The sequence below is a fragment of the Papio anubis genome, chromosome 9, assembly GCF_008728515.1.
Source record: "Papio anubis isolate 15944 chromosome 9, Panubis1.0, whole genome shotgun sequence".
NCBI classification, from domain to species: Eukaryota; Metazoa; Chordata; class Mammalia; order Primates; family Cercopithecidae; genus Papio; species Papio anubis.
The window spans coordinates 26,487,800-26,501,462 of record NC_044984.1 but is presented as its reverse complement, the minus strand read 5'-3'; the positions used below and the strand labels follow the sequence as shown (position 1 = coordinate 26,501,462).

The 13,663-nt window shown below is 40.2% G+C and overlaps 1 protein-coding gene across 13 annotated transcripts in view; it reads right to left on the bottom strand.

Moving 5' to 3' along the window:
- The window catches only part of LOC100999492 (liprin-beta-1), a 173,626-nt gene that overhangs the window by 102,972 nt on the left and 56,991 nt on the right, over window positions 1-13,663 (bottom strand). For all 13 annotated transcript variants that reach the window (XM_009180440.4, XM_009180439.3, XM_009180445.3 and 10 more), the window contains exon 2: window positions 13,006-13,093. The gene's annotated coding sequence lies outside the window, so the exon portion shown is untranslated. The remainder of the gene's footprint in view (window positions 1-13,005; window positions 13,094-13,663) is intronic.

Genomic DNA, 13,663 nt, shown 5'->3' with positions numbered 1-13,663 from the left:
TAATGAAGTAATAATCCACTCAGCATGGGGAGGTTGGTTGTAAAAGGTTTCCTGTTTCCCAACTTCTATCTGCTTCCCTCTAGATCCAACCCATACACCTCCTTCCCAAACTTGGCATGTCTACCACATCTAGTAACATCTGCCTTGCCTTGCCTTTCTCTTCTCCCAGATACTTTAAAAATCTATACTCATTAAGTTCCCGAAGGGGACCCTCTTGCTCCTCACTGCAGCCAACACACAGAACCATCGGGATTTCCCTCTCCATTTCCTGACTGCCTGGGAAACTCATCCTTAAAGATCCTGCTCTAGGGTTACTACTGGGCATTACTGATCCCTCAGGCAAAGGGATCATGACCCTCCTTTTGCTGTCCCCTAGTCCCTGCCCTGCCACCTTCTTGCCATGACCTGTACTTTTCAGCCCTCTTTATAGATCTATTTTATCTGTAGACTGTGAGATCTAAAGGCAAGCACCAGGTCTTGGTTCCTTTATATTGCAAATCCTAACACACTGGGCTGGGCGCGGTGGCTCACACCTGTAATTCCAGCACTTTGGGAGGCCGAGGGGGGTAGATCACTTGAGGTCAGGAGTTTGAGATCAGCCTGGGCAACATGGTAAAACACTGTCTGTACTAAAAATACAAAAATTAGCCAGGTGTGGTGGCAGGGGCCTGTAATCCCAGCTACTCAGGAGGCTGAAGCAGGAGGATCATTTGGATCCAGGAGGCAGAGGGTGCTGCGAGCCGAGATGGCACCACTGCACTCCAGCCCAGGCAATGGAGTGAGACTCCATCCCAAAAAACAAAAAAAAAAAAACCCAAAATCCTAACACAGTGTTTAGTACAAAGTAATCTCTCTCTCTGACTCTATGTAATTCTTTAAATGTTTTTAAAGTATCCTGTCTATATAAATTTTAAAAAGTGAAATAAAACAGCTTTGCTATTCTTTAAGTCAAAAGAGACTGATCGGTAGGGTCAGAAATAGGAATGAAAAGGGAGACAGACAAGAAGAGAACATGGCCATCAAGTAGAAGTCAAGTGAGACGGCCACCTATCAATTGAGAAATCTATTAAGACTAAAGGAATTCAGAAACTAAATTGAAAATTTAATTCAACAAATATGCCTGGAGCCTTATTGTTGCTTTAGACTAGACACTATGATAGGCCTGAAAGAAAGATGACATCTCTTACTATCAAGAGACTTGCAACCAGTTTTATTATTTTAATTCTAACTCTAGTAATTAAGCTCTAGGACAAACTCAACCAAAATACTTTAAAAGACTGTCTACACTGAATAAGATGCACTGTTCTTTAGTAAGATTTCTGACATACTTGTGTTTATTCATCAGTGTTTTATAAACCTGTTTGGCAGGTATGAACCTGTCCCTAAAATTTAAGCAATGTACTCTGCAAGCCTTTACAATAAAGTAAGCCTTCCATGCCCTTTGAGGTTGAGTGTCATGCTATATATTAGAAAGCAGGACAAAGTATTTTAAAATAAGAAATATCTCAGTATCTCTTAATTATAGTGTCAAATACGTTATTGGCCAGGAGTGGTGGCTCATGCCTATAATCTCAGCACTTTGGGAGGCCAAGACTCAAGGATCACTTGAGCCCAGGTCTTTGAGACCAGAAAATTCACGGCTCAAGAGGATGCATGGGTCCAAGTTTAACTGGCCACAAGAACAGTGTCTAAAATCCTCTTACAAAACAAAAGAAAAATGAAGCGAGTTATAAACGATTTCCTAGAGAGTGCTAAAGTCCTTACACTAACAATAAAGAAAATTTTGAAGGAACAGTTAATTGCTTCAAAAATATGTCTCCTCATTCTACATTGCAAGTAGGAGAACTTATATAGCATACAGGACAATCTCCAATTTCAAGATGGACGGGTGGGTTTTATATTGCAATGCCTGGAATCAATCTTTTCCTGCCACCTACTAATACCTCAAACAAATAGAACAACGCTATGCTTTCAGAAGTGAAATAAGATCTTCATCAGATAACACACACTGAGTGAGCCAGTCATGAGCAGAATGAGTAAAAAGCCTCAGGATAAATTCCCCCAAAGGGTTATTAGCCTAGATCAAGAAGTACCAGGACAAAACAATTTCCGCTTTATTCCACCTTTCAAAGGAATTCCATGGTTTTAATGACCATTTGATTTCAATATAATATGCTTTATAAGGAACTACTTCTAAGACATTTTCAAATGGTATGGTATACACCATAGCTTTTCAGATTGTGGCATTGAAAGAAAATTCATTTCATTACTACTAAATTCTCTCACTCCAAAAGAAAACCAAAATAGCAATTTATTTAGTTTTTCCTCACTTGCATCAATAAAGATTATTTTAAGTACAAATCTCTAAAAGAAAGAGCTCTCACCCTAGGGTAAAGGTTTCCCACATACCCAGTCAGAAAGGAAAAGAAAACCCTTCAAACATCTTCATAGCTAATGTGTGTTTGGATAGTTGTTTTCAAGTTTCACTTTCATCGATCCTTCTGTCATGCATCTTTGGGGCCAAGATTTTCCTCAAGCAGGGCATGGGGATGGAAAGGAGAATTTTTCTTCAGTAAAATCACTTTAGAAATCAAGTTAGTACCATATTGCAACCAACAACTTAATAATTGATTCATATAAGGATCAAAAATAGATGCTAAAACCATTGAGTGAATCACTGTCAGGGAAAAAACATGCACATGGTCTCTAAGATTACCCCGCAGGTGCCTTCTTAGTCATCAGGAGGATTAGGCACCTTTACAATGGAGAGGTCTGGTCAACACCAACTTAGCCAAGTGATTAAACTTAGCCTAGCTAATATCATACACCTTCTGAAGAGAAGCAATGTACACTTGCTAGCAATGTTTAATTTGAATCTAATTATGAGGACACCAACAGTTAGATGAATCTAGACTATAGGATATTTTACCAGACAACTGTCTTTGACTTTTAAAACGTGTTAACATAATGAAACACAAAAAAGACAGGGAGACAAGACAGTTCATAAAAGAGATGAAGGAAACATGACAACCAATTGCTATTTGTGATTTTTGATGGAATCTTTGATCAAAACCAAAAGCAAAACAAAAAATACAGTAAAGGATATTTTGGTTTTGAATGTGGACTAGGTTCTTAGGAAATTTAGGCTGAAATATTTAAGGGTAGAAGTGTCATGATATCTGCAACCTACTTTCAAATAGTCCAGGAAAAAAAAGACAGAGAGAAAACAAAGATGGCGAAAATATAAAGAAAAACTCTAGTAAGTAAGTAGTACAGATCTCTATTAAAGTGTTACATCTGCTACACTTGTATGACAGTAATATCTTTTTTTTTTTTTTTGAGATGGAGTCTCACTCTGTCCCCCAGGCTGGCGTCTCCTGAGTTCACACCATTCTCCTGCCTCAGCCTCCTGAGTAGCTGGGACTACAGGCGCCCGCCACCAAGCCCGGCTAATTTTTTTTTTGTATTTTCAGTCGAGACCAGGTTTCACCGTGTTAGCCAGGATGGTCTTGATCTCCTGACCTCGTGATCCATGCACCTTGGCCTCCCAAAGTGCTGGGATTACAGGCGTGAAACACTGCACCCGGCCGACAGTAATATCTTATGATATTACATACATTTAAAACATTAAAACATTTACTCTAAATAAAACCTAGATGCTAATTTGATTTCTCAAGTGATCTAAACTGGGCAATTCTTTAATCTGGATTTCTTCATTCATCCTGGCACCTGCCTTTGGGTTCACAGCTGGCTGCAAAGAATTTTCAGTCTCATAGATTGGTAAATATTCATCCTTCAAGTCCTAACCGTAAAAAGGCAAATTGGTTCAGTTGAAAGCAGAGTAGCATCTAGGTATTTTTCCAGAAGATGTAAGATTTCATGAGTTTATCTAGCTTTTGCTGAGATTAAAAAGAATAATTTTTGCCAAATGGGGAGATAGGTCCTCTGCCCTTTCAAATTGTTGCAAGTTTCAAAGCCTGAATATCTGATGTCTACCTTCAAAATATCGTCTTTTAAATTTTCTGTTTCTCACAAATCAAGAACAGCCTGACACTTATAATACTAATAATTTCTTCAAATTATTTGGACATTTTCTTTTATTTCGAGCAGTGACAGATTGTTCTGCTTCTTCCTACCTAACAAGAAGAACAGGCATAGTCACTATATAATGTACTGTGCATTCTGCAGGACTTCTGAGAGTGAAAGAGGGTGCTCTTATAGTCTTTTTTTTTTTTCTTGAGACAGAGTCTCACTCTGTCGACTAGGCTGGGACACAGTGGCACGATCTCTGCTCACTGCAACCTCCGCCTCCTGGGTTCAAGTGATTCTCATGCCTCAGTGTCCCAAGTAGCTGGGACTATAGGTGTACACAACCACAAAGGCTAACTCTTATATTTTCAGCAGAGACAGGGTTTCACCATGCTGGCCAGGCTGGTTGGGAACTCCTGGCCTCAAGTGATCTGCCCACCTTGGCCTCCCAAAGTGCTGGGATTACAGGCATGAGCTACCATGCCTGGCCTATATAGTCTTTATGAATATTTTTAAGCATGTATCTCTTATATGATGAAAGCCATAGATTCTCTCTTAAACTAATGCACATATTCATATATGCTGACCGCTTTGCAAATAATTTAAAAAGTTCAAAGACTCTCTGAATCTTATTCTTCAATCCCAGGTTAAAAACCCAACTTCTTAAGTTTGACTTCCTGGCTTCAATTCCCAGTCCACCACTTATTTGCTGTGGATCCAGGGGAAGTTACTTAACTTCTCTGTGCTGTTTCCTCATCTACAAACTGCCATACTAATAGTATTAGCCTCAAAGGGCTGTGGTAAGGATTAGTACCTGGCACATAAAGAGTGCTTACAAATTTTACCTGCTGCTAGTTGCTGTCACACGATTCCTCTGTTTTAATATCTGCTATTGCTCCTAATGACTACAGAATAAAGTTCAAGCAAACTACCATTAAATCTCTCTAAAATCGGATCCTGAGGCAATTTTCTAGTCTTATTTCACAACACTCCCCCACTGCCCCTCACACTCCAGAACCTTTATGTTACTTGCTCCTTGTACCTTCATGCTCCAGTGCTTTTGCCTATGCTGTTACCTCTTCTTGCCCTAATGTGCTACTTCTCCAGTCTACCCTGCTGCCCATCCACTCCCAAATGGGCATTCAACACCCAGGTTATACTGAAGCTCCTCCATAGAACACAGCAGGATGGAATTAACCTCACTCTTCCTTATGCCACCACAGCACTTCACTTTTACCTGTAGTTAGTGTACATTTTATCCAGACTTACAAAAATGTGCACTTACGTCTTTCCCTCGCACTAGACAAAAGCCCCTATGTTCTGCTTATCTTTGCATGCTCCAAAGCCCCTGGCCCAGTTTCCTGTACACACTAGCTCCATGATAAATAATTCGTAAAACGAACAGTTCATCTGCAGGAAATAATTTAAACAGATAATATCTGAAATTGAATGTCATTTCCTTTCAGAAAACCTAACTAGCTTCTACTTTAATTAACTCTCGTCCCTGGATATTTATATGAGGGGGGGTGCAGGGAGACACAGCACACAGCACAGTGTAGATGTTTCCTGAGTGGAAAAGCTCAGTTTCATACAATAGACAAAGCTAGTTAACAAAAGAATATCCACATCTTTCTACTTCTCTGAGTACAGGCTTATAGTACAAAGTGACTTACAAAGTCACCTCTGTTTTAAATTTAAAAAGTTTTTTAAAGCCATTGCATTTCTAAGCATTCCAAATATTTAAATTCATTCATTCATTCAAATCCATTTAATGAACATTAACGTGCTAGGGGCTGTGCATAAAAATGAGCATGATACATAACCTCTGTGTCACATGATTTCCTTTCACAGTCAGACACTACTGTTTCCGCCCGTTGATGCACATTTATGCAAGTTAATTTAAGGATCACAGTGGGCAGGAAATGATATATCTAGGCTAAAACGATGCATGAGACTCCTAAGGTGCCCTACAGTGGGCCATCAGGCATCACTAAGAATTCTCCCTGCTCTTTCATTCATTTATTTAGGATTCATTCACTTGCTGAGGTGACCCTAGGTGCTGGCCATTATTACCTTTCATGCCAAGGACATGGGGATACATGACGTTGTTCCCTTTCTCTAAATGTTCAAAGCCTGGCAGCACAGCTAATTATCATTTGTTCAACAACAAATGATAATTTCTTGGGCACATTTTCCTTGCCTGTCTTCATCTCACAAGAGCCTATTTAAAAACGTCTTCTGGACATTGATCTGGCGACACCAGCTTACAGTTCATTTTTACCTTAAATGATTGGTTTTCTACATGAACCACACAGTGGGACCGAGAAAGTTTCCTATCACAATAATTGGGATTGCTTTGCTTCTGTTATGCAGTTGACACATGCGAATTGGCCCACTTGCTAAAATTTGTTTGCAACCCCCACATTAGTACCTTCACACTCATTCACGGACACATGCAAAGGAGTGAGAATTCCGAGTCAGCCTCGCGGAGTTCCCAGCTCAGGTTGAACAAGGCAATGCTCCACTTTCCTGCATCAGTTCAGCCCTCCTGCCATAAAGTGTCCTTTTCATGATCTGTTCTGTGTCACATTTTTCACATTGTTCACATGTTTGTGCTTGTCATCAATCGTTGTGCTGTTGAAAATGGCTCCACGCACAGTGTGGAAGGGCTGCCTGGTGCTCCTGAGGCAACGAGGCCGTGCCTCAAGGATGAAACCAGTGTGTGAGGTCAGCTTCCTTCAGGCCTGAGTTACAAAGCTGTTGGGTGTGTGTCAGTGTTAATGACTCAACAACATATGTGAAAACGGTGTCTATGTCTAAACAGAAACACACATAAAACAAGGTTCTGTATTGATCAGTTGGCAAAAACGCTGTAGTCAAAGGCTCGCAGGAACCTCCCTCTGCATTTCCCCTAGGAAAAGTATTTGGTCATTCAGCGTTCACAATCACGTCAGAGCACAACTACCACAAAAGACAAGAATCAACTGATTTTATCAGGTAAAGAGTGCAAAAACCCAGCCATACACTCTGAGTTCTTTCAGCTTTACCTTCTGAGAATCCAGTGGGGCCACAAAGTGAGGAAACAAAAGTCACCCTCTGGATAGAGGCACTTGGTGTTTTCTGTCCTTTTCTGTCCCCCTTGAATTACCCACAGTCTTGCAAAGAAGAGATTGCTGGCTAACAAGAGAAGAAAAGAGGTCCACAGGCCAGGGGGACTGTGGGTAAAAGTAAATGGATTTTTCCTGGGTGTTGCTGTTTTCGCTTATGAGAATGCTAATGCTTTAAGATCTACTACTCTTATTTCCTGCTTGATACTTGGCTTTCAACTATCCCAACCACACAGTAGGCCCAATCGCATTGAAAGGCCTGTGTGCGACATCAGGTAAGACCAATGTAGACCACGAAGAATCAAAAATCTCACTCTTCTAAGCGAATAATGCATTCTTTAATTTATAAAAATTTATCAAAAATAAGACAATTTAAATCTCACCAAATCATCCAAAACTTTTGAAAATGCCTCAGAATTCACATTTCTCTTGGTAGAAATGTGACCTCCTCAAGCAGGAAAACAACTTCCGGACATCAATGTATTGGAAGCTAGCTTCTCTGTTCCAGGAATTCCATGCTTAGAACCAGAAGCATCTAACAGAGTGTTCCATCCTGTGTCTTCTTAACTCTTCCCCAAGGTTGAGATAATGTTTATTTGTTGAACAAAGCAGTCATCCAAGAGCAGATTTGTTGAAAAGCTTCCAAGCAAGTTGAGAGGCCAAAGCAAAGAGGAAGAACAGCTAATCAGAAATCAAGAGCAAGAAAACGTAGATCCAAAATAGAGTACAAAATGCCCAGAATAGCCCAGAAAGACAGCTGATGACCTTTTCCTCGAAAATATCTTAATACCACAATATCAAATAGCCTAACTATGTCAAGCCAAGCATATAACTACTACTACAACAATAAAGGAATTAGGTAAAAAACAAACAATAAGCAAGAAAAGCTGATGGAACAGTAAGAATTTGTGTTCTGAACCACAGATGAAAACACAGAAGATGATTAACTGTTGTATTGTACTTAGGATTCCACCACTGGTAAGGGATTACACCTCAGCTGAAGGTAATAGTCACAAGAAACTCTCAGGGCTATTTCTATCTGAAAGCTGCTATCATTTCTACAGAGATAGCACATGTTACCTTCTGCCTATGGACTAAATGGATCCTGCTACAATGGCTGTAAATTGCACATCCCTAATTTAAGTCTCCTCTCGGCTGAAGCAGCTCTGAGCTATGATTTGACCAGAAGACTAGAACAGCTACAGTACAGAAGAAATGCAGACCACACCCAGGGGACCCAATCTCGTTTCTTTGATTATGATGCACACAGCCTTGAGCTACTGCTAAATAATAGATTTAAGAACTATCGAGATCCCTTCCCCAACTTCTCTACTCCTGAAACAATGGGAAATCATGGCTCACTGAAACGACGGAGTCAGAACCCAGGTTTCCCCAACGTATCATAACATTAAACCACACATCCACTAAACAAGAGTAAAAATTGTCTTGGACCGTCTTCCCCCTTCTTAAAAAACTGTTGAGCTATATATCTAAAAGGCATCACAGATACTTGAGCCTCCTAATTAAATGTATAAATGCATGGAGACTTGAGAGAAAAAACACCACTTGTTCAGTTATAGAGCCAGCATGTATGTACATACACATCCACACGCCACTTATTTGATCGTTTGCTAAATGTGCAAACTCTTCCTCTGTCTACAGTTATACACCAGCATATCTGTCTCATAGAGAAAAAAAAATCAAAGTCATTGGCTGCCAATTTCCTAAGAGGTGAGGAGAAAGCAAAGCAACTGAGAATGAAAAGACTGCTATGGCTTTGACAAGATGAGCAAATAGCTTCTAACAGCCCACAAACTACAGACACACACACACACACACAGCATCTGCTTAAAGAGAGAGTTCTAAAAGCCCAACTAAATCTCTATCTGATGGTAAAAGTGAGCCCAGATATTTGGTAGGAAAAGGAGAAAGCATGAAAGAAAAAAAATGTAAAGGAAAACATTTTGTGAGTTACATGATGAAAACAAGATCATTTACATATTGTCCAAGTTATCATGAACCAATTAAGGACAAAACAAACAACATGTGACACAATTCCAAATAAGACTGCCATCCCCAAGCAGTATTTTTAGAATTTTAGTACAAATTGCCTAAAATAATGTTTAGTTCACAAAAGACAGTTAGGAGATAGGAAGCCCCAAACCCCACATAATAATGAAAGTGATAAAGACTGCAAAAAGGGTACAGAGAAAATGGTGCAAAGGATAAATCCATAGTAGATGCTTTTCTTTGGGGATGACATTATCTCAGTGGCTACAAATTGTCTACTTACAAACCACTGCACTACAGGGTGGAGTGATGATACAGGCAAGCCTGAGTGAACAGCTAACCATTCTGTCCACAGCCTTCCTTGACCTAATGAAGAGAAGACAGAGATGAAGCTGGACAAGAGGCTCCCACCTTGTGCCTGAGTCCATTCAGCCTCAAAAGTGGTATAACCAGACAGCATTCACCACTGTCATCCATGAACTCAAGGACCACTGGCACAGAGGAGAGACTAGGGTATTGCTTGCACTCTTAGGCAAATGAAATTTCATATATTTGCCAGTTACCAGAACACCTAAGACTGGAAGTATAGCCATGAGCAGTGGCTCACACTTGCAATCTCAGCACTGTGGGAGGTCAAGGTGGGAAGATCACTTGAAGACAGGAGTTCAAGACCAGCCTCAGCAATACAACAAGACTCTGTCTCTACAAAAAATTTAAAAACCAGCCGGGCATGGTGGCACATATCTGTAGTCCCAACTACTCAGGAGACTCAAGTGGGAGGATCACTTGAGCCCAGGAGCTCAAGGCTGCAGTGAGCAAGGATCGCACCATTGTACTCCAGCCTGGGCAACAAACCAAGACTGTCTTTTATTTAAAAAAAAAAAAAAAGAGGGAAAAAATAGAGTATAATGTATGAAATTACATATTTCCTTTCTGCCAATCTCAGCTCCGCATGTCTCTTTGTGAACTAAGTAAATGAGTTCAGACAACTAAGAGTGTCTTCACTGACTCACCCTGGGGAGGGATATGCCAAGGACACAGTGACAAATGTTTCCCTTCATCCTTCCTCTGAGTTTCAGTCTAAGGTGAGGCAAGTAGAAAAAATCTTTTTTTGTTAGTATTCACTACACTTAAATTAAAAACTGAAGTCTCGGCTGGGCGCGGCAGCTCATGCCGATAATCCCAGCACCTTGGGAGGCCAAGGCAGATGGATTATCTGAGGTCTGAAGTTCATAGACCAACCTGACCAACATGGAGAAACCCCATCTCTATTAAAAATACAAAATTGGCTGGGCATGGTGGCTCATGCCTGTAATCCCACCTACTTGGGAGGCTGAGGAAGGAGAATCGCTTGAACCGGGAGGCGGAGGTTGCCGTGAGCCAAGATTGCGTCATTGCACTCCAGCCTGGGCAACAAGAGTGAAACTCCGTCTCAAAAAAAAAAAACAAAAAAAACCCCGAAGTCTCATATTTTTAAAAAGTGATCTGAAAACTCTCATAAAGTATCAGATACAAATGGGTAATCTTAGTAACAAGAATGAGAAATATAATGACTATCATTTTTAGTGCCAGGTCTATGTGCCCTGAAGCACACTACTAACACTATTGTAGTCAATTGTTACAGCAAATTTTGGGGGCATCTTAGAGGTGGACATTTTACCATCCCCATTTTACAGATGTGGACGCTGACCCAGAGAGGTCATGAGACAAGAACGTGGTGGAATTGTGATCTGAATGCAGAAAGGTCTTAAGGCAAAGTCCACGTGCTCATATCCTGTATTTGTTTGGGAAAATACATTTTTTCCTAGTTCTATACTTTTAAGTTTATTCTTGACTCAAGATTCATACTTTTAGGGACTGGTTTTTCAAAACTTCCTTAAAACAAGTTAGGCTTAATGAATTTGTTCAGAAAATTCTTTGAGAGCTCCTTCTGAGCTCAGGCCTGCCTCCATTTTTCTTTCTCTATTCGTCTCCCTAGACACATCAGGTCTCATAAGGTGAGTCTTCCCTGGGGCTCTTACTTTTCCAGGTTCTTGATCTGATTGTTAAGATATCCTGACAGTTTCTATGGGAATCCCCAGACACATCTCTCTTTTGGATCTATTTCCTCTTCCCCTATATAGTCCCTTCCTGTACCATGCAATTGAAACCCTTCTCTGCCAGGGCAATAAGCCCCAACACACCACTCACATATCAGAGAGGGCTTCCACCTGCCCACACCCCACAAGAGTAATCTACAAAAACATCTTCCTGTTGAGTAAGCAGCTTGGAACATCACATTGAAGCAGACAAATCACTTGGCTACCTAAAGTTCAACATCATTCCGAAGTGCCACGAATTAAAATGACTTTAGTCCCTGAACAAACAAAATAGAATCACCACCAAAAGATATGCACAACACATTCATAGCAGCACTATTAGTAATACGCCCAAACAAGAGACTATCTAAATGTCCAGCAACCGTAAAATAGGTATACAATTGAATAGCATTAGAGCGAAGAGAATGCAAAAAATATTGTATATAATATTGTAGATTTCACAAACATAATAAGCAAAACAAGGTAGACACAAAAGAATATTCACTGTATGATTCTATTCATAAAGACAAACTAAACAAAGGCATCACAAGGCAGGATATTGGTTGCTCCTAGAGCATGAGGGGAGGAAGGCTCTGGGGTGCTGGTAATTTTCTACTAATCAAGGTGCTGACTGAAGAAGTGTGTCTACTTTGTGACATTTATTCCCTCAAGCTATCCACTTAATGATGTATGCACTTTCCTCCATGCATAAGGTCCTTCAGCAAAGAGCTGACTGAGACAGACCCTTGAAAGCATCTGGTCCATGCCCTTTGGTTGGCATAAGATCAACTGCTTCCCATGGACGTTAGGTAGCTCATGGACACAGAGGAAATTCATGAAAGGACTGGAACTGGACATCAGATCTCTTAGCTCCCCACACAGGTACCAAAGCTGTGTGACAGGATGTTCCTCTAACTTCCTTCCTTTCTGTGACTGCAGCCAAGGTTTAAAAGGAAGAGAATCACATTCCTATTATGAATACGATCCAGGGGGTTCCAATCTCTTACTGACATCCATGCCAGGAAAACCATCTAAACATGCTTTAGGATACGGCAAATCAGAGAAAGTCAGACAGTTCACATTCACTGGCTAGGTGACCGTCAGCACGCTCCTTACCTCTCTCATATCCTCATCCAGATCACTGAAGTGTTAACTCCTACCCTGAAAGGGTGCCATGAGGATAAGGTAATAAGTAGTGTCAGGGCCATGCCTGGCACACGGCAAGCATTCAGAAACACTATTTGTGGAATGAATATGGAATCAAATTAATCAAATGCTTGTTACTTGATAGAAGCTCAATAAATAGTAGTTATTACTACTGAGCAAGAGAAATAGGGAGGAAGTGGGTAAATATGCTTGTGAGAAACGAATGCCTCATATTCTAAGCCTACTGGGTCATTAATGGGTCAACTAGCAATTCTCACTGGTGTAGATAAGGTGGTGAAATGGTCTGTGAGGTGGAGAGTGATGAAGGACTCGAGAAGAGGGCTATGCTTTTTATTTTATATACTACCAGGTTGTCTGTGTTTTCCTTCTCAGTGCCAAATGAAGATTTGCTCATTGCCTGCCACGTCTAAGTCCTACAGCCACCTATGTTATTCATGCTACTCTTAGAATTTACAGGTTTTAAAAGGGGAAGTGGATACAAACACTCCTAGACTTAATTAGTAGACTCACTAGAGTCAAGTAACTTTACTACTGGAAAAAAATTCACACACACTGAGAATTGCAGGCTTTAGAGAGGTCTGAAATGAACCATGGCCAGAAGTGAGTTCACTTACGTTTTTAAAAAGCAGGTTTAATGCCGATTTATTTCAGTTCTTCAAATCTTGGATGTACTTAGCAAACTGATCCACACGTTCTTTTATACTGAAAAGAAACAAATACAAAAATGACAAGTGAAAATTATAGCGCATCAGAAAAAATAAAAGTGGCAAATGGCTGAGTATATAAAAAACATTAAACTAGATAACATGAGTAAAATTAAAAACAACAAAACATGTGTTAAGGACTTCCTTCCATCCATCCTTTCTCTCCTATCCTCCTTCTTCCTTCGTCCCCATCCAGTACTCCACCCTTCTCTCCCTTCCTTCCTCAGTTATTGGACAACCTCAAATATTCCCTGATGACTAATTTTTCCGCTGAAGCCACCATCATTAATTCTTATAGCACAAAGTAGTAGTAGCACATGGTAGGTACTCTATGAATGTTTGTTGAGTAAATGAATGAACCATGGTTTTGCAATATTTTGTCATTAAGGTAAAAAAAAATTGGAAATGCCCACAATCTATTATTTTATTGTCCAACAGGAACAAGTTGTATAAAATAAGTAGAAATACACACATTATTTTTCAGACTTGCGTTTCTGATTCTCTTATCTCTTGAATAACTCATACTTAGGGGAAAATTCCCATTAGTATATACGGGCACATATATCCT